Raw genomic sequence first — 26,876 nt, 5'->3', positions numbered from 1 at the left:
GGATTCTGTCAAGATGGGACCAAGTGTTTCTTCCTCATTAGAGGGAAAAAACCTAATAAATGAATCAAGGCAGTAACAAAAACCACATACGGAGAACTCTGGAAATAGTTCCTGAAAGGGCAAGGCAGGGTGACTGGTTGATCGTGCCTTTCATTTTCAAAGCCTACGGGCCTGAGTCCTACCACTACAGCGTACACGCTCCCAGCAGTCGTGAGCAGGGCAAAACAGAGGAAGCAAGAAAGGAGAAAAAGAGAGAAGAAAACGACTTTTAGAACTTGCTTTACAGATTCTACAGGAAAATATGAAGACCCCAAACGGTGACCTTCCTGAGCCCACAATGAAGAAGATGTGACTGGGTCACTAGCATAGTCTGCAGCCTGGAGTGTGGATGACATCTGGGTCTTGCAGTAGGCAGTCAGCCCCGCACCGAGTAATGAGTGCCCCTCCCCCAGCATCGCAGAAGGACCGGGCTGTATTTCGGCTCTCAGATTCCTCTAACCACACTTTTATGCCTTAGCTAAAAATTCCCTTCAGACAAAACAAAACAAAAAAAAATATGGAAAGGCGACTGGTTAAAGGGATTGGGAAAGCCTCTCTCTCAATTTGAGGCCCTCGACCACAAGCCCAGTGAGGGAACAGGTAAGCAGGGAATTCAGAAGCAAATAAAGGAGGCAGGCTAAAAATAAATGAAGGGTGAACATGAAGGAGGAAGAGAAATTATGCAGGGGATGTAATTAGCACACTAATTATCAGGGTCATAATTAGGAGCAATGAAACGAAATTAAGAAAAGGAGAATTTTAATTGTCGGAAAGACCTTGTGAGGGAGAGATGAGTTTCTCATCCTTTTCACCCAGACTGAGGCCTATTCATCTGAACAAAGCTGGTTCAAAATCAGCTAGCAATTATTTAAAGAGAATTTTATTTTTGTTACCAAAAGTAGATTAGGTTACTTGATGACACAGTGGCCTGTCGTATCTAATTTTATCATTCTGTCCTTTATTCTAAATTAAATAGTAAAATAGCTAGTGATAAAAAAGCTGATGACTATTTTGTTCCAAAAATATAATTCAGCATCTAAGGAGATCAAAATGGCAAAGCAGGAATGAGTAAAGTGAATGAAATACAGTCAAATATGTTCCATTTACAACAGATTTATAGATGCGAAAGGAATATTAAAAATAGGACTTGTTGGCTGGGCACGGTGGCTCACACCTGTAATCCCAGCACTTTGGGAGGCCAAGGAGGGCGGATCACGAGGTCAAGAGATCAAGACCATCCTGGCCAACATGATGAAACCCTGTCTCTACTAAAAATACAAAAAAATTAGCTGGGTGTGGTGGCGCATGCCTGTAGTCCCAGCTATTGGGGAGGCTGAGGCAGGAGAATTGCTTGAGCCCAGGAGGCGGAGGTTGCAGTGAGCCGAGGTTGCGCCACTGCACTCCAGCCTGGAGCCTGGTGATGAAGTGAGACTCTGTCTCAAAAAAAAAAAAAAAAAAAAAAAATGGACTTGTTTCTCATATTTTTCAGAGTTAATTCAGTTATTTTATTTTTCAGAAGTAATACAATGACGGCCATGGAACTTAACTAACCATTGTCACTGCATTAGCTTTGAAATTTTAACTTGGTTTCACAATGACAGTCGAGTGGCATTTTCACAGCGGTTGGATAACTGAAACTTGTAACCCTAAATATGGTCAAATGTCATGCCGTATTAAAAAACTACAGCGTTTATGATTTCCCAGGATCAGGAGCAAAATTTAAAGAAAATTTATTTTCTCTTCCTCATTCAGGAGCCCAAGGTATGACTCACGCAACTTTCATTTAGTAAATGTCTGCTGACCACCTACCATTTCCTAGGCACAGAGGATGGGGTTGAAATAGACAAGGAAACCCATGACGGTAGCACTGTATGATGGGCACCAGGAGAGAGGCAAGTTAGGGGACCGTGGGAACTCACCGGGGGCTTCTTAAAATGACTGGAGGCACAGTGACAGTGGGAGGAACCCTGAAGAAGTAGGTAGGAGGAGCAAAGGCGAAAGTGTGAGAGAAAGCACGGTTGCTACTCTGCCATTCTTAGTGGAGGGATTTGAAGGCAGCAATTCTAATGATACGTACAAATGCCTCATTCTGTCCATTATGATACACCAGGGAATAAGAGCAGCTGAAAGGCAGCTTTTCTAATGTTACTTGATATTTTCTCAGGATTATGGTTATTTAAATGTCTCCCGGGCCAGGCGCGGTGGCTCACGCCTGTAATCCCAGCACTTTGGGAGGCCGAGGCGGGTGGATCACAAGGTCAAGAGATCGAGACCATCCTGGTCAATATGGTGAAACCCCGTCTCTACTAAAAATACAAAAAATCGGCTGGGCATGGTGGCACGTGCCTGTAATCCCAGCTACTCAGGAGGCTGAGGCAGGAGAATTGCCTGAACCCAGGAGGCGGAGGCTGCGGTGAGCCAAGATCGCGCCATTGCACTCCAGCCTGGGTAACAAGAGTGAAACTCCGCCTCAAAAAAAAAAAAAAAAATGTCTCCCAAAACGTAAGCTACCCAGAAGCTTGCCTGTGTGCTTCCTCTTCCAACCATCCGCCCACCACTACTAACTGTGTGCCTCTCATGCATGGTAGGTTCTGTATACACCAAGATTAACAAGACAGAGCCTCCAGTCCAAAGGACTCCAGTCTAGTGTTGGGACAGACAGTACCATTAGCATACATGGGATAAGTTCTATGAGCTTCTGCAGTGGACTCCTGAGAAAAAGGATTGTTCCAAGCAGCGTTGGAAGCTCACTCTCACCCCCAAGGAGAGAGAGACTAGGTGCATTTGGAGAACTGTAAGCTGGGGAGAGAAAGTTAAGGATGGACAGGACTCAAGGCAGACTTGTCACAAGACACTGCAGGACAGCAACGAGGTGTCAGACAGCTTTTTAAAACACATTCTCTCCCCATGTGAATTACCAACATAGAACAGTTTTGACAGGATGTCTCAGGGTAAGGCACCTCTTGTGATGATGAGGCACTTTGTGCTCTCCCGCCTGCTCATCCTTGACCTTCATGTCAACTGTAAATCTAGGGCAGAGCTTTAATTTAGTTTTTAGGGAATCCTTTAGAAATCTTTGGCCTAAACTGAGATGCTAAGATGTCAGAAGCACCATGATAGCCTAATTCGGTCCTTGTCAAGAAACCTTTTCCATAGTCATTTGGTTTTATCATGCATACCATATTTATTACTCTAGGAATACATTTCATTTTTAACCCAACTGCTGACAACAGATACTGAATTTTGAAAGGGTAGGCTGCCTGCAGACAGATCCAGAAGTAGAGTTTACAGCAGTAAGGATTTTATCATGCCAGGCTTTCATCTTGCGCGACGTTGGCTGTAATTGCTAACTTGATTTTTTTCTTCTTCTTCTGTATTGCTTCTGAGGTTATGATGAAATGTTTGTTGCTACTGCTAACGAAACTCAGAAAAGGACCACTGCTTTTTCACTCCACTTGGGAATTTTGATGCAATAGATGCTTGTACACTGCTGTCACGATAAACAAGATTTATTTTTCCAAGGTGCAAAAGAACAAAGCTTTTTAAAAGAAAAGTGAGAAGACAATTCAAGCCAAGAGGTCTTTGGGAGATCCTCCAGGAATTTTTTTTTTTTTTTGAGACGGAGTTTCGCTCTCGTTACCCAGGCTGGAGTGCAATGGCACGATCTCGGCTCACCGCAACCTCCGCCTCCTGGGTTCAGGCAATTCTCCTGCCTCAGCCTCCTGAGTCGCTGGGATTACAGGCACACACCACCATGCCCAGCTAATTTTTTGTATTTTTAGTAGAGACGGGGTTTCACCATGTTGACCAGGATGGTCTCGATCTCTTGACCTCGGGATCCACCCGCCTCGGCCTCCCAAAGTGCTGGGATTACAGGCTTGAGCCACCGCGCCCGGCCCATTTTTTTTTTTTCTTTTAACCAACATCTAGGTGGAAAAAGACAGTGCCTTCAAGACAACTGTTTGTTTGCCATTTAGAAGAAAATAGTGCTTTGGTGGGAAGAGCACTAAAATGAGTGAAAGTCCTGGCTCTGCCACTCGTCAGCTATGTGACCTGGGAGGTCACCTCATGTATACCATCTGTCTCCACCTTGTTTCCTCTCCAGCCTGAAAAGGGATGAGAATTAGACAGTAGTCCCTCTAGCCTCAAAAATCCGTTCCAGCTTTAAGTGCTTTTATCCTTTGAAGCATTATCAACATTTTATCCTGAGAGGAATCAGACTATATTAAAAAGAAAGAGACATTTTCATGAATACTTTGTCAATTCAAATGACTCCCTATACTGGTATCTCTGGGCAAACCTGTTGTTTTCAAGAGTCAACATACACTACTTGCAAGTCAAACTTGCACAACGTTCTATCTTATGTTACAGAAATAGGTGGTCATTAGTAACCTGGCAAATAAAATTTGGATTTCAAGTGATGAAAACATGTTTCACAATGACCAACACTGAGTAAACTCAGCAGCAGAGATGATTACCCAAGTATGGCAGGTAGATGCAATGTGGTTGTTACTAACATTCTGAAAATTGTATTCAGGAAACCTTATAATCACATTATTTTATAAGAGTCAATGGACTACAAAGAAGAATTATGTTCAGACCTGTCACAGACTTAGACCGGGAGTAGGGTTGCAAGTCAGCAATAATCACAGAAGTTAAATCAGTGGCTGGAGTATGTTTTTCTGGTGAAAGGAAACAGACTTCTTACTGTGCTATGGACTCTTACCTACTTAAAAAGGCAAATGTTTGCCGATTCTTCTTTCTGTACCTCAAGACTACAGAAACCTAAGGTAAGCTAACCCCATTTTCTCAAATTATAATTATTTTTTCAAAGATCTCTACCGTTAGTTGCAATTCATGCAAACCCATAATTTCACAAACAATAAGAAGCCTATGTCACTGAAAAAGGCAAGAAGATCAGGTGTTGGGCCATTACTGAACACAGGTGACCAGATCACAGTGTTAGTTGGAGGAGAGGATTCTCATAGTTCCCAGAAGGGAATGAATGTATGAATGTTTATGCTGCCAGCAGGACGGTCAGTTTAAAAATGTGAAAAATCACCCACTGTAGTCAGTATTTTTCTTGGAACTATAATCTGAAGATGCATCAACCTGGAAGCCCAACTATGTAGACTAAAAGTGGCTTGCAAAGAATTTGTTCGAAAGAACTCACAGTTCCCAAAAAGGAGAATTAAATGCAGTTAATATTTAATCTTCCATATACCAGGTAGTAAAATGCCACACATGGCAGATGAAACTGTGAACCCAACCAAGTGAATTTCCTTGTGGCCAACTTCTCCCATTTCTACCCTGCAGTAGTATCACCCAACAAGGCCACCCGTATCCTCATCACTTCTCCAAATCCACTCTGATCCTCACCATCCTCTCATAGCTTCTAACTCTGCATATAACCAATCCTCCTTTCCCTTCTCCAACTTCTGGCTGAGGCAGTGTGGTAAAAACAAGGGGTTCAGAGTCAGACCTGGGGCAATCCTGCCTCCCTTAGCTGTTTGATCTTGGGAAAATGACCACCTCTCAGAGCCTTAGTTTCTCCATCTGTAAAATGGGACAACGTTTAACTGGCAGAACTACTGTAAGGACTGGGTATTTAACTGAATATCACATTGAATTTAATTGAGTAATTGATTAATATGCCCAGCACATAATAAAATGTTCAACAGGTGTTCTCTTCCTTTCCTTTCCTTCTTCCCTGGATTTCACGATACTAGAGGTGCTTGCTTTTACATTATGCCTCAATGCTCTGTCCTTCCTACGTTCAAAATCATATCAATGGTCCATTTCTACTGGGAGTGGGGTCCTGCTAGGCTTAACTTTCCCTGCGCTTCTCCCTTTATTACAAGGTGCTGTGTGAGAATATATGGCTTCTCCTAGTTTGTAATTTTCCTAATTATTTTTTTTTCTTTTAGTAGAGATGGGGTTTCTCCATGTTGGTCAGGCTGGTCTCGAACTCCTGACCTCAGGTGATCCGCCCACCTTGGCCTCCCAAAGTGTTAGGATTATAGATGTGAGCCACTGTGCCTGGCAATTTTCCTAATTCTTATCTATTCACTTCCTTGCTACAGTGTCTTAGTACAATGCTATATGTACACAGGTCCAAAAGTGATGTTTTCTGAGGCTCTATCTCACTTGATGACACGCTATCATTTCTTTAGATGACACGCCAACTTACCTATTCACTTTGAACTTTCCCCTTTGGTTGAGCAATGCTTAGTTCTCAATCTTAAACACCCTAATCATCAGTAACTCTTACTATCAATGACATACGCTTATCTCCCTTTGGAGGTCCTTCCTCGCGTCCATCTGACTGGGTCACTGATCTGCCAACTAAGGAACCTTAGTCATTTTCTGCTCATCCTTTCTTGGGCATAATTCAGAACACTGAGAGAGCCTGTGAGGCTTCCCCCATCTTACTGTATGGAATATCACCCCCATTTTGCTCCTTTTTTATTTTTGGTTTATAGACAATAATGAAAATTTTTAGTTACCTCCTGGCTGACTTTACATAACTAGCTCTAATATTCTTAGAGTGGCCTCAAGGTGTAGCAGACAGATCTGGAAGGATCCAGCAGGGACTTAAATACTGCCTTCCTCAGTCCCTCTGTGTTTCTGAGCAAGCTACTTAACCACCCTCGGTGCGTTTTGTCATATTACAGGGGAAACACCTGTCTAGATGAAAATACCTGTCTGGCAGGGCTGTTCTGAGGATAAAGGCATTTTATGTAAAATGCTAAACACGGGGCTTGGCACATAATTGCTGTTTAAAAATGGTAGCAATGATTCCTTAACTCTCCAGAGCTGCTTCCCACCCCCCTCACTCCATCAAGCGCCATCACAGCCCCTCCCTTGGCAGTAATTCTGAGTGGTTGGCTTCCTTTGCAGAGTCCTGTTGGGACTTTGCTCTGTGGTACAAAACACCCTCAAGAACCATGTCCACTGCTTTAATATTTCTTTTCAGATCGCTTCAATATGCTTCGCAATCTGGTCAGGCACTGTGGCTCGTGCCTGTGATCCCAGCACTTTGGGAGGCTGAGGTGGGAGGACTGCTTGAGGCCAGGCGTTTGAGATGAGCCTGCCCAATAGAGTGAGACTGTGCCTCTACAAAAAAATCAACAGTTAGCAGGGTGTGGTGGTGTACATTCTGTAGTCCCAGCTACCAGGAGGCTGAGGTGGGAGGACTGCTTGAGCCTGGGAGGTCACTGCACTCCAGCGTGAGTGACAGCGAGACTGTGTCTCAAAATAAAAAAAAAAGATACTTCGTAATCTTTTTTGGCCCAATCCTTCATACACATAGTCTGCCCACCATCCCCTAAGCCATCTTCTGAGCCCCAAAGTCCTCCCTCCTTTCTCTTTCCTTTCCTTTCCTTTCCTTTTCCTTCCTTCCTTCCTTCCTTCCTTCCTTCCTTCCTTCCTTCCTTCCTTCCTTCCTTCCTTCCTTCCTTCCTTCCTTCCTTCCTTCTTTCCCTCCCTCCCTTCCTTCCTCTCTCTGTCCCTCTTTCTCTCTCTCATTCTCTCTTTTTTCTGACAGAGTCTTGCTGTCACCCAGACTGGAGTGCAGTGACGTGATCCCGGCTCACTGCAACCTCCGTCTCCTGGGTTCGAGCAGTTCTTTTGCCTCAGCCTACCGAGTACATGGGATTACAGGTGCATGCCACCATGCCTGGCTATTTTTGTATTTTTAGTAGAGACGGAGTTTCACCATATTGGCCAGGCTAGTCTTGAACTCCTGACTTTGTGATCCACCCGCCTCGGCCTCCCAAAGTGCTGGGATTACAGGCGTCAGGTGTGAGCCACCATGCCTGGCCCTTAAAGGCCTCATTTCAAGATATCCTTAAAACCGACTCCAAACGAAAGCCTTTCCAGATTGACTATAATGGACACTTGCCACATTCCAACCAGCAGGGGAGGTGGGAAGGACTCTGCCTGGTTGCGTCACACATCCTGCTCTCAACATGCCATGTGTGAGCTGCAGCAGTTCAGCTCTATAAGCCAGGGGCGCAGAATGGGTGTCCCCATGCTCCTTCTCGGCTCTCTGAATTCAACATTCATGGATCCCCTGTTCTGTCGCTGTGTGAATAACCTTTACGTCCCTTGCCTCAGTGCAGTTCTCAAGGGCAGAGACCATTATCTGGGTAAGTCACTTAGCACAGCCTGGAGTGCTGTGCTACAGACAGTACTTAACGCATGCATTTAGATGACAATGATCAAAGCACCTCCAGTGAGGCACAGACAGCTGCCACTGGATGACTCAGAACTCTCTGCAAAATGGCTTAATTTAGCACCCTTTCAGTTGTCTAAAGAACAGACTCTGAGTAAAGGACAAAGTGAACTGAACACACTTTAACTAATAAAACCTCACAATGGCCCTTTAAGGTCAGGAGTTATTAGCTCTACAATACAGATGAGAAAGTACAGACACAGACAGTTTCGGCTGCGTATCCTGAGTCAACAGCGGACCCAGGAGCACAAAGGAGTAATGGAAAAAACCTGCACTGACTGTGAGGGTGATCTGAGCTCTGGGCGGGCCTCTGCCATTCATGAGCTCAGCATGCCAACGACCTTGGAGGAGGCGCTCCTCCCCTTCAGCCTAATTTTCCTCATCTGGAAAATGGCCTCAAGCATGGTTCCCAAACTTGGTGGTATCAGAACTACAAGGAAAACTACATTAGAAAGAAATCTAGGCCTGCGTGGTGCGCATGGCTATAATCACAGCACTTTGGGAGGCCAAGACAGGCAGATCACCTGAGAGGTTGGGAGTTCAAGACCAGCCTGATTAACATGGAGAAACCCGTGTCTACTGAAAATACAAAATTAGCCGGGCATGGTGGCACATGCCTGTAATCCCAGCTACCTGGGAGACTGAGGCAGAAGAATTGCTTGAACCCAGGAGGCGGAGGTTGTGGTGAGCCAAGATCGCACCATTGCACTTCAGCCTAGACAACAAAAACGAAACGTTAAAAAAAAAAAAAAAAAAAAAAAAAAACAAAACTAGCAGGGCATGGTGGTTTGCACCTGTAATCTCAGTGACTCTGGAGCCTGAGGCAAGAGGATCACTTGAGGCCAGTTCGAGACCAGCCTGGGCAACTTAGTGACACCCTGTCTCTAAAATTAAAAATAATAAAAATTACCCAGGCATGGTGGCATGCGCCTGTAATCCCAGCTACTTGGGAGGCTGAAGGAGGAGGATCACCTGGGCCCAGGAGGCAGAAGCTGCAGTGAGCCATGATCGTGCCACTGTATTCCAGCCTGGGCAAGAGAGTGAAACTCTGTTTCTAAAAAAAGAAAAAGAAGAAAAAAGAAATCTAGATTCTCAGGTCCATTCTTGGAGACTCTGATTCTGCAGGTGGGGAGTGGAGCCCAAGTCACCTCTATTTTCTGTATGCCTCCCCCGCCATTTGGGAACGAAGGGCAGTGGCAACAATCATGTCTATGATACTGGGTTCACAGCTTAGTGTTCCACTCAAACAACTTTGTCCCTTCCAAGTTCCAGAACCGATTAGATCATCTTATCCCTCTCTCTTGAGGACGTCCCAAACTGGATGATTTCCAAGCACACTGCAGGGTAGTTTGCCACATTCACGAGAACTCAAAGAATTCTGAAATCAAAGGCTGGTTCATAAGACTAAACGGCTTCTCACAGGGTCAACTAAAGAGGTAATCTTGTTTTGACAGAATCCAAGCTAAAGTGCAGGAACTTCTCCCTGAAGCTTCTTGTAACTAAAATGGAACACTGACCGGGAAAGCGGAAAAGAAAACGGAGTAGGCTTGCTGTAGCAACATACAAAGCATTCTTTTTAAAAGAAAACCTGTAATATATCTCGATTAGCTTGACTAGAGCTTAAATATTCAGTGAAAATCTTAACAAGGAAAGAGCTAACCTAAGAACCTGTTTGTTTTGTAATATGAGAACTATTGTTTACTGAAGGGTTACTATGCATCAGCTTCTACGCTAAGATTTTTATAGACATTGCACCATTTAATTGATACAACTCTGTTGCAAGTACTATGTTATTCACATTTTAATGAAAACTGTAGTTCACAGAGCTACCCAAGCCCAGGTATATTTGACTCTGTAAACCAGGCAATACTATTAGCATGGCCTTACTTCCTCATGCATCTAAGGTCAAAATTTCTAGAATATCTAACAGCGAAGAGGAAGGCTCAGCAAACCTGCCAGTTTTCTAAAAATCTATTAACTGGAGACAAACAAGTATGCCCTTCACAGAGTTCTCAAATTTTGGCTTAGCATTGGTGACTGGTAAAATAAGGAACTCTCAAATTTGCTTGACTTTGGAGAATGTATTCACACGGGAAGAGGATAATAAATAAAAGTTAGAGTGCAACTCCTGTTCTTGATGTCGATTTGCTTGTGCCCTTGAAAAGCCAGTTTTCATATCTGACTGTGGGCTTCATATCAGCAGGGGGAGGGTGATAGCAGCTACTTACATGGCAGGGATGTTGTGAGAATTAAATAGATTAAGTTCACAAAGCAGCTTTGATCTCCTTAGAGAAAGTGCCAACTGAATGAAATATGGAACTACTGTTTGCCCTTGCACAGGCCATAGCTGACTGAAGCTTACCAGAGTGCCCTGGAGACCAGACTTCTACTGCTCTCCACACTTTCTGAATTTTACCCAGCGAGTAAATTTGTGATTTCGAGAAGAGGACCATGCTATGCACTGAAACTTTACTGTTGACTATAATTTAAAGACAGTAAGCTGCTCTGACATTCTTTGCTGGGGATTTGGGTTCTGAAGCAATGAAGTAATTTCTAACAATGTGGTCGAAGGCAGTCCTTCAAATTGTGCTATTCTAAAGCATTAAGAGAAAAGTGTATAAGAAGAATTCAGTTATTTTCTGTTAAAATAAAAACATAATTTCTAAACTTCAGGGAGGAGAAAATCTCTAGTTTTCATCTTTCCCATGCTACCTTTTCCTACCCTGTCTGCAGTTACTCTTCCCCATTACTCAGCACTTGACATTTACACAGTGCTTTACAATCTTTTTATTATCTAATGTCCATAAGCACCCTACGAGGGAGGGCCCTGAGGACTGATAACCATTTCACAGGTGAGGAAACGGTCACAGACATCTAATGACTTGTTCAAAATTATAAGAAACTTTTTTTTTATGTTTTAAAACAATTATTGCCGGGCGCGGTGGCTCAAGCCTGTAATCCCAGCACTTTGGGAGGCCGAGGCGGGTGGGTCACGAGGTCAAGAGATCGAGACCATCCTGGTCAACATGGTGAAACCCCGTCTCTACTAAAAATACAAAAAATCAGCTGGGCATGGTGGCGCGTGCCTGTAATCCCAGCTACTTAGGAGGCTGAGGCAGGAGAATTGCCTGAACCCAGGAGGTGGAGGTTGCGGTGAGCCGAGGTCGCGCCATTGCACTCCAGCCTGGGTAACAAGAGCGAAACTCTGTCCCAAAAAAAAAAAAAACAACAACAATTATTATCATTTTTGTTATTTTGAGACGGAGGCTCACTCTGTTGCCAGGCTGGAGTGCAGTGGCATGATCTTGGCTCACTGCAACCTCTGCCTACCGGGTTCAAGGGATACTCCTACCTCAGCCTCCACGGAGTAGCTGGAACTACAGGTGTGTGCCACCATGCCCAGGTAATTTTTGTATTTTTAGTAGAGACAGGGTTTCACCATGTTGGCCAGGATGGTCTTGATCTCTTGACCTTGTGATCTGCCAGCCTCAGCCTCCCAAAGTGCTGGGATTACAGGCATAAGCCACCCCACCCGGCCACCTTTCTTTCTTAATATATGACATGTTACCAGCTTTTTCACATCATGTGTGTGAAAGAGGTGGTAACAGAAAAATCTAAAGCGTAAAGGGAACAAGGTTTGGGTTTCTCTTTTAGTGGATTCTGCATTACATTAAAACTGAAAGGAGCTGTGGTCACCTAGTCCAAACCCTGAGCTTCACAGCTGGGGCCTAGAGAGAGGTAAGTGCTCCTGGCCACGTGCTTGGGAGAGGCAGTGTCAGGGGACCATGCTCCTCCAAAGCCTCCTGCATTCCCTGCCGATCCTGCTTCTTATTGGGAAGTTCTAGCTCTAAGTTCTGTTTTCTTTAATACCTAGTGGACATACAAGGCTTAAAAAATAAATGTCATTAGACATGGAATGAAATCTGAAGTCGCCCAGGTGTGGGCTTATCTTTGGTCCATGCATTCCTTAGAGCAGATAGGTGTTTCTCTAAGGTAGCCTTTCTCCCTGAGGCTGGAGTTGTCAAGAGGGCAGGAGATTTCTACACTTCTTCATGGTGTGTCCAAAAGCTAGTTCTGGGGGCTGGGCATGGTGGCTCACACCTGTAATCCCAGCACTTTGGGAGGCCGAGTGGAAGATCACCTGAGATCAGTTGTTCGAGACCAGCCTGGCGAACATGGTGAAACCCCCGTCTACTAAAACATACACAAATTAGCCGGGTGTGGTGGTGCATGCTTGTAATCCCAGCTACTCGGGAGGCTAAGGCAGGAGAATCACTTGAACCTGGGAGATGGAGGCTGCAGTGAACCAGGATGGTGCCACTGCACTCCAGCCTGGGTGACAGAGAAAGACTCTGTCTCAAAAAAAAAAAAAAAAAAAAGTTCTGTTTTCCCCAACAAGAAGGCAGCCTTCTTTCCATCCTTCTGAAAGCAACGCATCCAAATCTGTAAAGCTACCTATTCCCTCCCATTCCTAGATCATCCTCCTTCCTCCTGAAGCTTACCCAGCTTTGGCCTTAACTCCCAACCTCAGGGTCAATGGTTGTAGGTAATGACGGTTCTTTCAGAGGGGGCTGGAGAGAAGTGATAATAACGAAAACAGTAACAACCACTCTTACTACATGGTGCCACCACCACCACCTCCATGGCCACCTGTCAGTTTACTGAGTGCTAGCTATCTACCAGGCCCTGAACTGAGCGAACACTGTGTAAATTAATTCACAATGTGTCTCACAACAACTCTATGAGGCAGGTTGCGAATATTATCCCCATTTTACAGATGAGGAAACCGAGGTGCAGAGAGGTAAGCTGGCCTGATACTTGCAAGGCAGCTAATAAGTTTGATCCCAGAGGCCATACTGTGATGGAGCCACAAGATAAAAAAGGGTCCCCAGACTCAAAGGTTGTTCTAGGATATCAGAACAAGCTAGACGGGTGTGCGGCTGAGGACTAAGGTTGAAGTTGTCAATGACCAAAGGCAGATGTGGATTCCAACGAAAGCATCCACATAAATACCTCACCCTCACTGAAAACAAAACATGACGCTTGTTCAAAAGCAAATCTTCTAGGTAACTAAAAAGAAAGGAAACAGGATATCAAAAAACAAAGGTCAGGTTTTGTGACAGCTCTGAAGAGCCAAGCTGATATGAGCCCTGCTCACAGCCAAAAGCTCCTGTAGTGGAGCTCCTGCTGTTCCCAGATTGAAAGGACCTGGGCTGAAACTGCAAGGCCGTGCCAGGTTTTATACATCCAAGAACATCCTAGTTACAGTCTCACCGAGATAATCTGGTAAGAAAGGATGCCTGCCACTGGGGACTGGGGTCAGGCTGGTCTTGCTGTTATTCAGACCTGGTTTCCCAGGTGGGGGATTTTACCAAGCATGGGGCTGTACCTTGATGCTGCTGCAACATGATTCAAGGGTGGTTTTTTTGGTATCTTTTTTGAGATGAAGTTTTGCTCTTGTTGCCCAGGCTGGATGGAATGCAATGGTGTGGTCTCGGCTCATTGCCACCTCCACCTCCTGGGTCAAGTGATTCTCCTGCCTCACCCTCCCGAGTAGCTGGGATGACAGGCATGCACCACCACACCTGGATAATTTTATATTTTTGGTAGAGACAGGATTTCTCCATGTTGGTTGGGCTGGTCTCAAACTCCCAACCTCAGGTGGTCTGCTCACCTCGTCCTCCCAAAGTGCTTGGATTATAGGGGTGAGCCACCATGCCCAGCTGTCTCTGTCTTTCTTTCTTTTTTTTTTTTTTTTTTTTTGAGATGGAGTCTCGCTCTGTCACCCACCCAGGCTGGAATGCAGTGGCACAATCTTGGCTCACTGCAACCTCTACCTCCCCAGTTCAAGGAATTCTCCTGTCTCAGCCTCCCGAGTAGCTGGGACCACAGGCACCCGCCACCACTCCTGGCGAAGTTTTGTATTTTCAGTAGAGATGGGGTTTCACCAGATTGGTCATGCTGGTCTTGAACTCCTGACCTCAAGTGATCCACCTGCCTCGGCCTCTCAAAGTGCTGGGATTACAGGCGTGAGCCGCTGCACCCGGCCTCTGCATCTTAACTGATGCAGTAGCTGTCTCAGCTCTCAGCCACAACTCAGTCTTGGATGAGTCTGGACAGCACCGCTCACATTTCCTTGGTCTGCAGACTGTCTAATAGGACAGGCCTGATGCAGGCAGCAGAGAAGGTGCTTAGCTGGGGGCCAGGAGTTCTGACTTCGGGTCTCACTGAAACAGTGACTAGACATTTCCTCATCTCTGAGAGGGCTGGAACTAAAATGACCTTGGATATTATTTCTAGCTGTGACATTTTAAGATTATAACTCCCCTGCCACTAAAGAGAAAAAAGAAAAAACCAGAAAGTGGAAACCCAGATGACAGGAATGAATGAAAAGGCGGATACTGTTTCTAAGGAAACACCGATGATGGATAGCAAATCACTGATTCATGCCAGAAATGAAACACTACACATTGAGAATTTGTGCACCAGCCTGTGAATCATGTGGAGAATCCTCAAGACCACATTTTTGAAAATCCTTGAGTTGGTCTCTCATGAGAGAACTACTCAGCCTCTGAGTAGTTCTAAAACCAGCAGGGCTTGGTGTCCAGATCCACTCCAGTGAAAATGTTGTTAAGATACTCCTTGTGCCTGGTATAAAACCCAATCTAGGCCCTCGAGGTGCTCAGTCATTTACAGTCATGTCTCTCCATGTGCTTTATAAACCTTTCTTTTATTCTCTTTCACTAGACTCTGATGAGACAGGCATGGAAATTGATTCTTAAATGGAGAATACAGTTATTATACTTAGCTCCATCCCATGACCTTATACATAATTAAAAAATTTTCCATAGGCAGAGGCATCATGAAGATTCATACATCAAGTTTAGAATATTGTTCCTTGTGGACATGATTCTGATAATCAATTTCAATGTCATACTTAAGAATCTGTAAAAAAGTGGCTGGGCACGGTGGCTCAGCACTTTGGGAGGCTGAGGCGGGCGGATCACAAGGTCAGGAATTTGAGACCAGCCTGGCCAATATGGTGAAACCCCATCTCTACTAAAAATACAAAAGTTAGCTGGGCATGGTGGTGGGCACCTGTAGTCCCAGCTACTTGGGGGGCTGAGGCAGGAGAATTGCTTGAACCCGGGAGGCGGAGGTTGCAGTGAGCCCAGATTGCACCACTGCACTCCAGCCTGGGCAACAGAGCGAGACTCTGTTTCAGGAAAAAAAAAAAAAAAAAAAAAAGAGTCTGTTTAAAAAAAAAAAAAAGGCCAGTCAGAAGTCTTTGGATGATGCCTGCCTCTTAAAAGTGACTATCCAACCTGGAAAAATGGCCAGTGCTACTTCCTTAAATGTTAGTCTCACTAAAGCAAATAGTCTTAAGAAATGTATTTCCTTGTGTTAGAAAACCTGACCCATAATTATGATAGTTCTTGAATATGGCAATGTTTTATTGAGGGTGAGGTCTTTAATATATACAAATCTCAAAAGGCTCAAGGGGAGTTCCCAGATTACCTCCATATGAATCCATTCAGACCCATTTAGAGAAGTCAAGAAACTCTGTAAACCCATTCCTGATAAACCACATGGTAATTAGTTACCTAATATAGTTATGCTTTGAAATCCTAAAACAACTGTATACATATATTTTGTGATTACTTACACTATATTGCAGAAATGGAGTACTTCAGGTCAAACCTTCATGTCTTGTAATACTCCTAAAGAAATCCTACTTTTAACACCTTTTATTTCCTTACATTCTGTGCCCAACACCTGTATGGACAAAGACTTCCAGCCTCCTCAGTTCTGTACCTGCTTTCTTGTCTGGCTTTCACATTCTACAAAAAGACAGATGTTTTAGCTCAAATTAAAGACAAAAAAAGCACTCTCTTCAATCTGATCAAGAAATGAGGCATCAAACATTTTAGTTATTTGGGATAAACCCATAACATCAATTTCCTAACACAGAATTATCTTTAAAGCCTCCTAAAAAGATGGAAGCTATTCAAATGAATAAATAAACTGAATTATGTTTCAATCATATAGTTTTCAATTGGTAATGATAATATCTTCATTCAGTACTTGTATTTCAATTGATACTTCCCAATTTTGGTTTCTATCTTTTTTTTTTTTTTTTGAGATGCAGTCTTGCTATATCACCCAGACTGGAGTGCAGTGCTGTGATTTCAGCTCACTGCAACCTCCGCCTCCCAGGTTCATGTGATTCTCCTGCCTCAGCCTCCTGAATAGCTGGGATTAAAAGTGCTTGCCACCACGCTGGCTAATTTTTTTGTATTTTTAGTAGAGACAGGGTTTTACCATGTTGCCCAGGCTGGTCTGGAACTCCTGACCTCAGGTGATCTGTCTGTTTTCGCATCCCAAAGTGCTAGGAATACAGGTGTGAGCCACCATGCTCAGCCTGCCCTCTCTAACTTTTTAACCTATCTTCTTTTTAAAATTATTTTAAAAATGCATATATATGGTTTTTAAAAAGATTCAACAAAAGTGAGTAAAATCAGAAGTCCTCTCTCTCTTTTCCACAAGCCCACAAGCCCAATTCTCAGAAACCACTACTGTAAGCTTTTGTATATGCTCAAGAAATCCCTCACACACACACGATGTATGTATATACACAAACTATGTACATATATAAACAGACACATACATGCATATCTACAAAAACACACACATATATAATGCCTATTTTTACTCAAAAAGGGATATGTTAATATATATTGTTTTGTACCTTGCATTTTTCCATCTAATAATTTATTTGGGGGGTCATTTCCTATTGACAAATATAGGTTGACTTCATTTTTTTAAATTTATTTAATTTTTTGAGACGAAGTTTCACTCTTGTTGCCCATGCTGGAGTACAATGGCACGATCTTGGCTCACTGCAACCTCTGCTCTTAGGTTCAAGCGATTCTCCTGCTTCAGACTCCTAAGGAGCTGGGATTACAAGTGCCCACTACCATGCCCAGCTAACTTTTGTATTTTTAATAGAGTGGGGATTTCACCATGTTGGACAGGCTGGTCTCAAACTCCTGAACTCAGGTGATCCTCCTTCCTTGGTCTCCCAAAATGCTGGGATTACTGGTGTGAGCCACTGCGCCCGACTTCATTTTAAAAAATAGCTGCTTAATCTAGACACGGTGGTTCATGCCTATAATCCTAGCACTTTGGGAGGGTAAGGAGGGCAGATTGCTTGAGCTCAGGAGTTCAAGACCAGCCTGGGCAACATGGCAAAGTGCTGTCTGTACCAAAAATACAAATTAGTCAGGCGCGGTGGTATATGCCTGTGGTTCCAGCTTCTTGGGAAGCTGAAGTGGGAGGAACACTTGAGCCAGGAGGTGGAGGTTGCAGTGAGCTGAGATATGCCAATGCACTCCAGCCTGGGCAACAGAGCGAGACCCCAGAATTCATCTAATTAATAACCCTAACGATATACATTTTATTTTAATTTTTTTTTAATAGAGACGGGGTTTGGCTATGTTATCCAGGCTGGGGTACAGTGGCTATTCACAGGTGCTATCATAGTGCACTGCAGCTTTGAACTCCGGGACTCAAGTGATCCTCCTGCCTCAGCCTCCCGAGTAGCTGAGACTATAAGAAACATGTAAGTAAGTAGCTTCCTGTCCCCATCTTTCCTGCGTAATTGATATGCAATTAATTATGCATTTAAAGGATATAATTTGATAAGTTTGACATACGTATACATCTGTGCAAATCATCATCACAATGGAGAAAGTAAACATATCTTGATCGATCACAAAGTTGCCTTGTGCCCTTGCACCTTTAGGCTCCTAACCCCTACCCTGACACGACTGATCTGTTTTCTGACACCTTACATCAATTTGCACCATAAAGAATTTTATCTAAATGGAATCACCTAGGATATGCTCTTTTATTTGTCTGGCACCTTGCTGCATGTATCAATAATCTGTTCCTGATTTTTTTTTTTTTTTTTGCTGTGTAGTATTCTATGCATATGCCATACAATGTCTATTCATTTATCAGTTAGGGACATTGGGCTTGCTTCCAATTTGAATTATTAGAAATAATGCTGCTATGAACATTAGTGTAGTAGAAGTCTTTCTATGGGCATATGCTTCCAATGATCTTGAATAAATATCTCAAAGTGGGGTGCCTAGGTAATACATATTAAACTTTTTAAGTGGTTGCATCATTTTACATTTCTACCAGCAGTGTGAAGAGACTCAGATTCTGCATATACTTCCTAACACATGACATGATCACTTTTTGTTATTTTTTTTTAAACTTTAACCATCCTAATAGGCGTGCAGTGGTATTTCATTATAGTGTTAACCTGTATTTCCCTAATGACTAAAAGAGGCTGAGCATATTTACATGTGCTTGTCACATACATTTTAAGTGTCTGTTCATGTCAGTATTTTTTTGTTCATTTCAGTATATTTTGAAAATCTTTTTTCCATTTTTGGGAGTGCTTTCTTCTTATTGAGTTTTGAGAGTTCTTTTAGCATTCTGGATACAGGCCCTTTATCAGATTTGTGATTTGAAAATAACATTTCCCAGCCTGTCACTTGGCCTTTCTTTCTCCTAAGAGTATCTCTTGAAGAACAGAAGTTCCCAATTTTGATGAAGTCTAAATTATAATTTTTAAAAATGTAGACTGCTCTTTGCCTGAACCAAGGTCACAGTTTCTCCTATGTTTTCTTCTAGGGCTTCTATAGTTTTACGTTTTATATTCAGCTCTATGATCCACTTTGAGTTAATTTTTACATATGGTGTGAGATATGGTTCAAAGTTTGCTTTCAGAATATATGAATATTTGACTGTTACAGGACCATTTGTTGCAAAGGCTGTCATTTTCTCGCTGCATTATCTTTGCATGTTTGTGGAAAACCATGGAACTGTCTGCACATATGTAGAAAATTAATTGCCTGTCTATGCATGGATCTATTTCAGGACTTTATTCCATTCCACTGATTTATTTAACTGTTGTCTATTTTATTAGACTATCCTGGTTACTATAGCTTCATAAGTCTTGAAGTCAGGCAGAATAAGTTCTCTAACTTTGTTCTTTTTTTCAAAGTTATTTTGGATGCTGTACGTCCTTTGTGGTTCTATAGAAATTTCAGAATAATCTTGTCAATATCTACAAATACTCCTGCTGGGATTTTGATTATGGTTTCTTTGAATCAACGGGATCAATTTGGTGAGAAATGGCATCTTAAGTATATTGAGTCATCCTATTCATTAACATGGTATATCTCTCCATTAATTTAGGTCTCTGATTTCTTTTTCTTTTTATTTACTTTTATTCTTCTTTTTTTTTTTTTTTTGGCATTGGTCAAGATGTTAAGCCCTGGAAAACTAAAGCAATTAATTCATCTGATTTCTCACAGTTTTCCTTCAGTATACAGTTTTTGCACACCTTTAGTCAGATACATCAATAAGTATTTCATATATATATATATTTTGAGACTGAGTCTCACTCTGTTGCCCAGGCTGGGGTGCAGTAGCATGATCTCAGCTCACTGAAACCTCCGCCTCCTGGGTTCAAGTGATTCTCCCAAAGATCCCAAGTAGTTGGGATCACAGGCATGTACCAAGTCCAGCTACTCCTTGTATTTTTAGTAGAGATGAGGTTTTGCCATATTGGCGGTATTTCATATTTTTGATGATATCATAAATGGCATTTAAAAATTTAAAATTCTGGGCCGGGCGCGGTGGCTCAAGCCTGTAATCCCAGCACTTTGGGAGGCCGAGGCGGGTGGATCACGAGGTCAAGAGATCGAGACCATCCTGGTCAACATGGTGAAACCCCGTCTCTACTAAAAAAAAATACAAAAAATTAGCTGGGCATGGTGGTGCGTGCCTGTAATCCCAGCTACTCAGGAGGCTGAGGCAGGAGAATTGCCTGAACCTAGGAGGCGGAGGTTGCGGTGAGCCGAGATCGCGCCATTGCACTCCAGCCTGGGTAACATGAGTGAAACTTTGTCTCAAAAAAAAAAAAAAAAAAATAAATAAATAAATAAATAAATAAATAAATAAAAATTTAAAATTCTGATTGTTGCTAGTATATAGAAATATAACTGGTTATTTTTAATTAGTCTAATATTTTACAAATTTACTACACTCACTTATTAGTTTTAGCATCTTTTTTTGTAGATTTCATTGGATTTTCAGCACAGATGATCACATTATCTACAAATTTTACTACTCCTTTTCCAATGGATGCCTTTATTGCTTTTTCTTACCTTATTACACTTGTTCAAACCCCAGTACAATGCTAAATAGAAGCAGTAAGAGTAGACAACCTTGCTATTTTCCTTAGGGGACATGCTTTCAGTTTTTCCCCATGAATTTAATCTTATATGTAGGCTTGTCATAGATGTCCATTAGTAGATTTAAGAAGTTCTCTTGACCAGGCATGGTGGCTCATGTCTATAATCCCAGCAGTTCGGGAGGCCGAGGTGGGTGGATCACAAGGTCAGGAGATGGAGACTATGGAGACTATCCTGAGCTAGACCCCATCGAAAAAAAAAAAAGTTCTATTCTCTTTTGCTGAGGTTTTTTTTTTTTTGAGACAGAGTCTTGCTCTGTCTCCCAGGCTGGAGTGCAGTGGCACAATCTCGGCTGACTGCAACCTCTGCCTCCCAGGTTCAAGCAATTCTCCTGTCTCAGCCTCCTGAGTAGCTGGGATTACAGGCCTGTGCCACCACACCTGGCTAATTTTTGTATTTTTAGTAGAGATGGGGTTTCACCATTTTGGTCAGGCTGGTCTCGAACTCCTGACCTCAAGCTATCCGCCTGCCTCAGCCTCCCAAGGTGCTGGGACTACAGGCATAAGCCACTGTGCCTGGCTGAGAATTTTTAAAATCAAGAATCAGTATTGGATTTTGTCAAATGCCTTTTCTCTATCTATTGAGATGATCATATGATTTTCCTTCTTTTTCCCTCACTCCCTCTCAGACTAGAGTGCAGTGGCACAATCATAGCTCCGTCAATTTGTGGGCTCAAGTGATCCTCATGCCTCAGCCTCTTGAGTAGCTAAGACTACAGGTACCCACCACCACATCTGGATAATTTTAAAATTTCTTTGTAGAGGCAGAGTCTCACTATGTTGCCCAGGTTGGTCTCAAACTCCTGGGCTCAAGCGACTGTCCCACTTTAGACTCCTAAAGTGGTCAGTTTGAGTTCATATCCAGAATATAAAAAGATCTCTCAAAACTTAATAATTAAAAAAAACAGAAAAATGGAAAAAAGATCTTAAAAGATATTGAAATGAACAAAAAATATTGATGTGAATGAACACTTAAAAGAAAATATATAAGTGACAAATAACCATACGTAAAGATGTTCAACCTCCAGTGTCATTAGTGAAATGCAGATTAAAACCTATTAGGATGGCTAAAGTTCAAAACATAGCAACAACAACAACAACAACAACAACAAAAACTGACCACCATGCCTGGGATTCCAGGCAAGAGCCACTGTGCCTGGCCTGATTTTTCTTTTTTTGGTCTGTTACTATGGTGAATTATACAGATTAGTTTTTCAAATGTCAAACCAACCTTGCATTTCTGGAATAACACCCTCCGCCCCCACCGCCTTGGTCATAATGTGTTATCTTTTTTTGTATATATTTGGAGTCCATTTGCTAAAAATTTATTTAGAATTTTTGTATCTATGTTTATGAGGGATAATTTGTGATTTTCTTTTCCTGTAATAACTTTGCCTGGTTTTGGCATCAGGGTAATGCTATCCTTGTAGAATGTTTTGGGTAATATTTTCTCCTCTTCAGTTTTCTGACAGAGTTTTTGTAGACTTGGTATTACTTTTTCCTTAAATACTGGGTAGAATTTACCATGAAACCAGTTGTCTGAGCTTGTATAGTGTAAGAGCCTTAAAACAGTATAATTCTATTTCTCCCTGCTAGCCTTACTGCTAGTGTCATACATTTTACTTTTACATATGATATAAACATTGATATTATTTATGCTTGAAAAACTCAATGATTAAGGAGGTTAAAATATTAAGAAAAAAAATCCTGTGTATACCTATGCAGTTACCATTTATGATATTATTTCTTTGTGTAGATCCAGGTTTTGACTTGGTATCTGATATGGTTTGGATCTGCATCCTTGCCCAAATCTCATATTGAAATGTAATCACCAATACTGGAGGTGGAGCTTAGTGGGAGGTGATTGGATCATGGGGGCAGTTTCTAACAGTTTAGCACCATTCCCCTTGTGCTGTTCTCATGATAGAGTTCTTGCGAGATCTGGTGGTTGAAAAGTATGTAGCCTCTCTCTCTTTTTCCTGCTCTGGCCACGTAAGACGTCCCTGCTTCCACTTTGCCTTCTGCCGTGATTGACAATTTCCTGAGGCCTTCACAGAAGCTGAGCAGATGCCAGTATCATGTTTCCTGTACAGCCTGATGAACCGTGAGCCAATTAAACCTTTTTGCTTTATAAATTACCCAGTCTCAGGTATTTCTTTACAGCAGCATGAGAATGAATTTAATACTGTATCATTTTTTTTTCTTCTTGAAGCATTTCCCTTTAACATTTCTTGTAATGCAGGTTTGCTGGTGATAAATTCTTCTATTGTTTGTATGTCTGAAAGGTCTTTATATCTCACCTTTTTTAAAGAAAAGATATTTTTGCTGGGTATGAAATTCTAGTCTGAAAGTTTTTTCTTCCTTTCGGTACCTTAAAAATTTCATTTCACTGTTTTCTACCTTACTTTTTAATTTTTTTTTGAGAAATCTGCTGTCAACTTCATATTTGTTATTTTATACGTGAGGTATCTTTTCCCCGTTTGGTTGCTGTTTTCTCCTTATCTCTCATTTTAAACAATTTGATCATAAGATCCCTTGGTGTAGTATTTTTTTTCTCCATATATCTTTTTTTGAGGGTTTGTTATATCTGAAAACTGTGGGTTCACAGTTTTCATGAAATTTGGAAACTTTTCAGCCATTGTTTATTTACTTTTATTTGAGATGGAGTCTCACTCTGTCACCTAGGCTGGAGTGCAGTGTCACTCACAATCTTGGCTCACTACAACCTCCACCTCCTGGGTTCAAGCTATTCTCCTGCCACAGCCTCCCAAGTAGGTGGGACAACAGATGCATGCCACCATGCCCAGATAATTTCTATATTTTTAGTAGAGGTGGGGTTTTACTGTCTTGGCCAGGCTGGTCTGGAACTCCTGACCTCAGGCGTGTTGGCTTCCCAAAGTGTTGGATTATGGGTGTCAGCCACCATGCCTGGCCAGCCATTATTTCCTTAAATATTTTTTGATCTCATTATAGCTTTCTTCTTTCGGAGACTTCACTAAAAACATATATTTGACTTTCTGAAACTGTCCCACAGTTCACTGGTGCCCTGTTCATTTTTTAAAGATTTGTTTTTTGTTTCATTTTGGGTAGTTTTCACTGCTATGTTGTCTAGTTCACTAGTCTCTTCTTCTGCAGTGTCTAAGCTGTCATTAATCTCATCCAGTGTTGTGTTTTATCTTTTTAAAAATTTCAGCCACTCTAGATTTCATCTCACTGGGTCTTTACATATGTATACACATACACACCCACAAGTCTATCTTCCATGTGTCTAATTAACATGGGTAATCCTTATTCTAGTTTTCTGAACATATGGAATGCAATCACAATAATTGTTATAATGCCTTTTCCTATTAATTTTTATATCTGTGTCATTTCTAGGTCAATTTTGATGAGGTGATTTTCCTTCCCTTATTACGGGTTGTATTTTCCTGCTACTTGTTTGCCTGGTAATTTTAATTGGAATCTAGACATTCTGGGTGCTGTTTATTTTTGACTTTTTTATAAACATTCTTGAGTTTTGTTCTGGGATGTAGTTATTTAATTGGAAACTACATTTTGATGCTTTTGGGTCTTATTTTAAAGTTGTGTTCAGGATGACCAGAGCAGTGTTTAATCTATGATTAATTTTTTTTCTACTACTGAAGCAAGACTTTCATCAATATCTCTGAATTATGGATTTATTTTCTTTCTGGCTATTGAGAACAGGTACTGTTCTCATCCCTGTGTGAGTTCCAGGCACTGTTTTTTCTAATCCATTAGATAGCTCTTTCCCTGGCCTTGGGTATTTTCTTCACATACATGTGTTCATCAGTATTCAGGAGACCTCCTCACATTTCCAGATTTCTCTGTTTGTTCATCTCTCTACTCTAGTCTAGCTGTTTTGGCTTCCCTGGACTCTTTGTTGTATTTCCTCCATTCAGGGAGACCATGAGGATCTGCCTAGGTTCCCCCTCCCTGTACAATGGCCTAAAAACTTTCTTAACAGTAAGCTGGAACAAGCATAGGACCCATTTCATTTGTTTCCTATCTTCAAGGATCATTGCTTTTCCATGCTTGATGTCAATGCCTTGAATGCCATGGTTGTTTCGTATATTTTGTCTTCTTTTTTTCCTCTGTTTTTTGAAGGAGGGAAGTTCAGTGTGGTCCCTGTTACTTGATTTTGATCAGAACTTAAATGTTTGCTTCTAGTTTTTGGCTGTTATAATAGATATTGCCATCAACATCACATACCTTTGGGTCTATGTGCGGACTTATGTGTTGAATAAATTATTTAAGGTGTCTGCTTCCCCATATATAGACTACAACACTGAACATTATCAAAAGTGTACATCTTTTCCAATTTGATAGGTAAACATTATTTTATTTCTGAGACAGGATCTCACTCTGTCACCCAGGCTGGAATGAAGTGCAGTGGCATGATCTTGGCTCACTGCAGCCTCAACCTCCCAGGCTCAAGCAATCTTCCCACCTCAGCCCCACGAAGTAGCTGGGACTACAGGCACCACATCTGGCTAGTTTCTGTATTTTTTGTAGTTATGGGGTTTCACTGTGTTTCCCAGGCTGGCCTCAAACTCCTGAGATCAAGTGATCCACCTGCCTCAGCCTCCCAAAGTGCTGTGATTATAGGCATGTGCCACCGTACCTAGCCCTATTTTATTTTCATTTCCTTATGTAAAGTTAAACATCTTATATTGTTATTGGTGATTGGTACTGCTTTTTCTGAAACTATGTGCTTTGATTTTGTAGAATGTTAATTTGTCATTTTCACATTGATTTGTAAGATTTTGTGCAGAAAATTAATCCTCTATCACATAAATTACAATTTTCCTCTTCGGCTGATAGTTTGTCTTTTGACTTTACTGAAGGAATTTAAAAATATCATAAATAATTTTAAAAAATTTAGCTGGCATTCTAATATAATAATTTTTATTATTTTATTTTATTTTTTGAGATGGAGTCTTGCTTTTTTGCCCAGGCTGGAGTGCAATGGCGTGATCTCGGATCATTGCAACCTCTGCCTCCCGAGTTCAAGCGATTCTCCTGCCTCAGCCTCCTGAGTAGCTGGGATTACAGATGTGTGCTACCACGCCCAGCTAATTTTTGTATTTTTAGTAGAGACAGGGTTTCACCATGTTGGCCAGGCTGGTCTTGAACTCCTGACCTTATGATCTGCCTGTCTTGGCCTCCCAAAGTGCTGAGGTTGCAGGCATTAGCCACTGCACCCAGCTAATTTTTACTTTTATGTAGTTCAAATTATCAATCTTTTTCTGCATGGCTTCTAGATTTTGCACATTTTCTGGATTTATATGTACATGATATTAGTAAGGCTGTATATCTGAAATGAATAATTAATAAGTGAAATATCCTAGCTTCTTTTCTCCCCCGTAACCTGGAATCAGATAATAGTGTTGCTATACTGAATTCATGTTGGCTTACGCTGACCAAGATCTCTGATAAACAACTGTCTTTGATTAATAAAACATGGAAGACAAAAATTATTATGTGTAAATACAATTTGGTAGGAAAGAATTTCAAAGCATGGAGGAGGAAGTACATATTAAAAAAGAAATCTTGGTCGGGTGTGGTGGTGCACACTTGTAATCCCAGAATTTATGGAGGCCAAGGTGGGCTGCTCATTTGAACTCCAGAATTTGAGGCCAGCCTAGGCAACATGGTGAAATCCCATCTCTGCAAAAAACACAAACATTAGCCAGGTATGGTGGCATGTGTCTATAGCCCTAGCTACTCGGATGCTGGGGTGGGAAGATTGCTTAAGCCCAGGAGGTTGAGGCTGCAGTGAGCCACGATCAAACCACTGCACTCCCGCCTGGCTGACAGGGTGAGACCCTCTCTCAAAAAAAAAAGAGGGGGAAAAGGTGGGGGGAATCTTACTTTAGGGAACCACTGACTTTAAATCATAGTCTTATTTTTTCCCAAGATGGACTCATCTTTAGGGTATTATGGGAAGTTGGAGTGATGATGTGAAATCAGAAACAATGGGCCAGGAGTGGTGACCCAGCCTGGAATCCCAGCACTTTGGGAGGCCAAGGCAGATGGGTTGCTTGATATCAGAAGTTCAAGACCAGCCTGGCCAACGTGGTGAAACCCCATCTCTACTAAAAATACAAAAATTAGCTGGGCATGGTGGCACGCACCTGTAGTCCCAGCTACTCAGGAGGCTGAGGCGGAAGTATCACTTGAACCTGAAAAGCGGAGGTTACAGTGAGCCGAGACTGTGCCATTGCACTCCAGCCTGGTGACAGAGCA

General features: G+C 42.1%; 1 protein-coding gene and 2 long non-coding RNA genes across 5 annotated transcripts in view; 1 reads left to right on the top strand and 2 right to left on the bottom strand.

The window, feature by feature from the left end:
• Window positions 1-26,876, bottom strand: part of NSMCE2 (NSE2 (MMS21) homolog, SMC5-SMC6 complex SUMO ligase) — a 267,276-nt gene that overhangs the window by 22,852 nt on the left and 217,548 nt on the right. The window lies entirely within an intron of this gene.
• Window positions 21,365-26,876, bottom strand: part of LOC116533511 — a 20,402-nt gene continuing 14,890 nt past the window's right edge. Inside the window, exons 2-3 of the long non-coding RNA XR_004261330.1 lie at window positions 25,112-25,116; window positions 21,365-21,664 (exon numbers count right to left, since the gene is read on the bottom strand). This is a non-coding gene — a long non-coding RNA (uncharacterized LOC116533511). The remainder of the gene's footprint in view (window positions 21,665-25,111; window positions 25,117-26,876) is intronic.
• The window catches only part of LOC116533507, a 15,739-nt gene continuing 15,220 nt past the window's right edge, over window positions 26,358-26,876 (top strand). The window contains exon 1 of the long non-coding RNA XR_004261327.1: window positions 26,358-26,393. This is a non-coding gene — a long non-coding RNA (uncharacterized LOC116533507). The remainder of the gene's footprint in view (window positions 26,394-26,876) is intronic.

Source organism: Sapajus apella, unplaced genomic scaffold, assembly GCF_009761245.1.
Source record: "Sapajus apella isolate SASKATOON/1434 unplaced genomic scaffold, GSC_monkey_1.0 scaffold3, whole genome shotgun sequence".
NCBI classification, from domain to species: Eukaryota; Metazoa; Chordata; class Mammalia; order Primates; family Cebidae; genus Sapajus; species Sapajus apella.
This window is presented reverse-complemented; position numbering and strand designations above follow the sequence as displayed.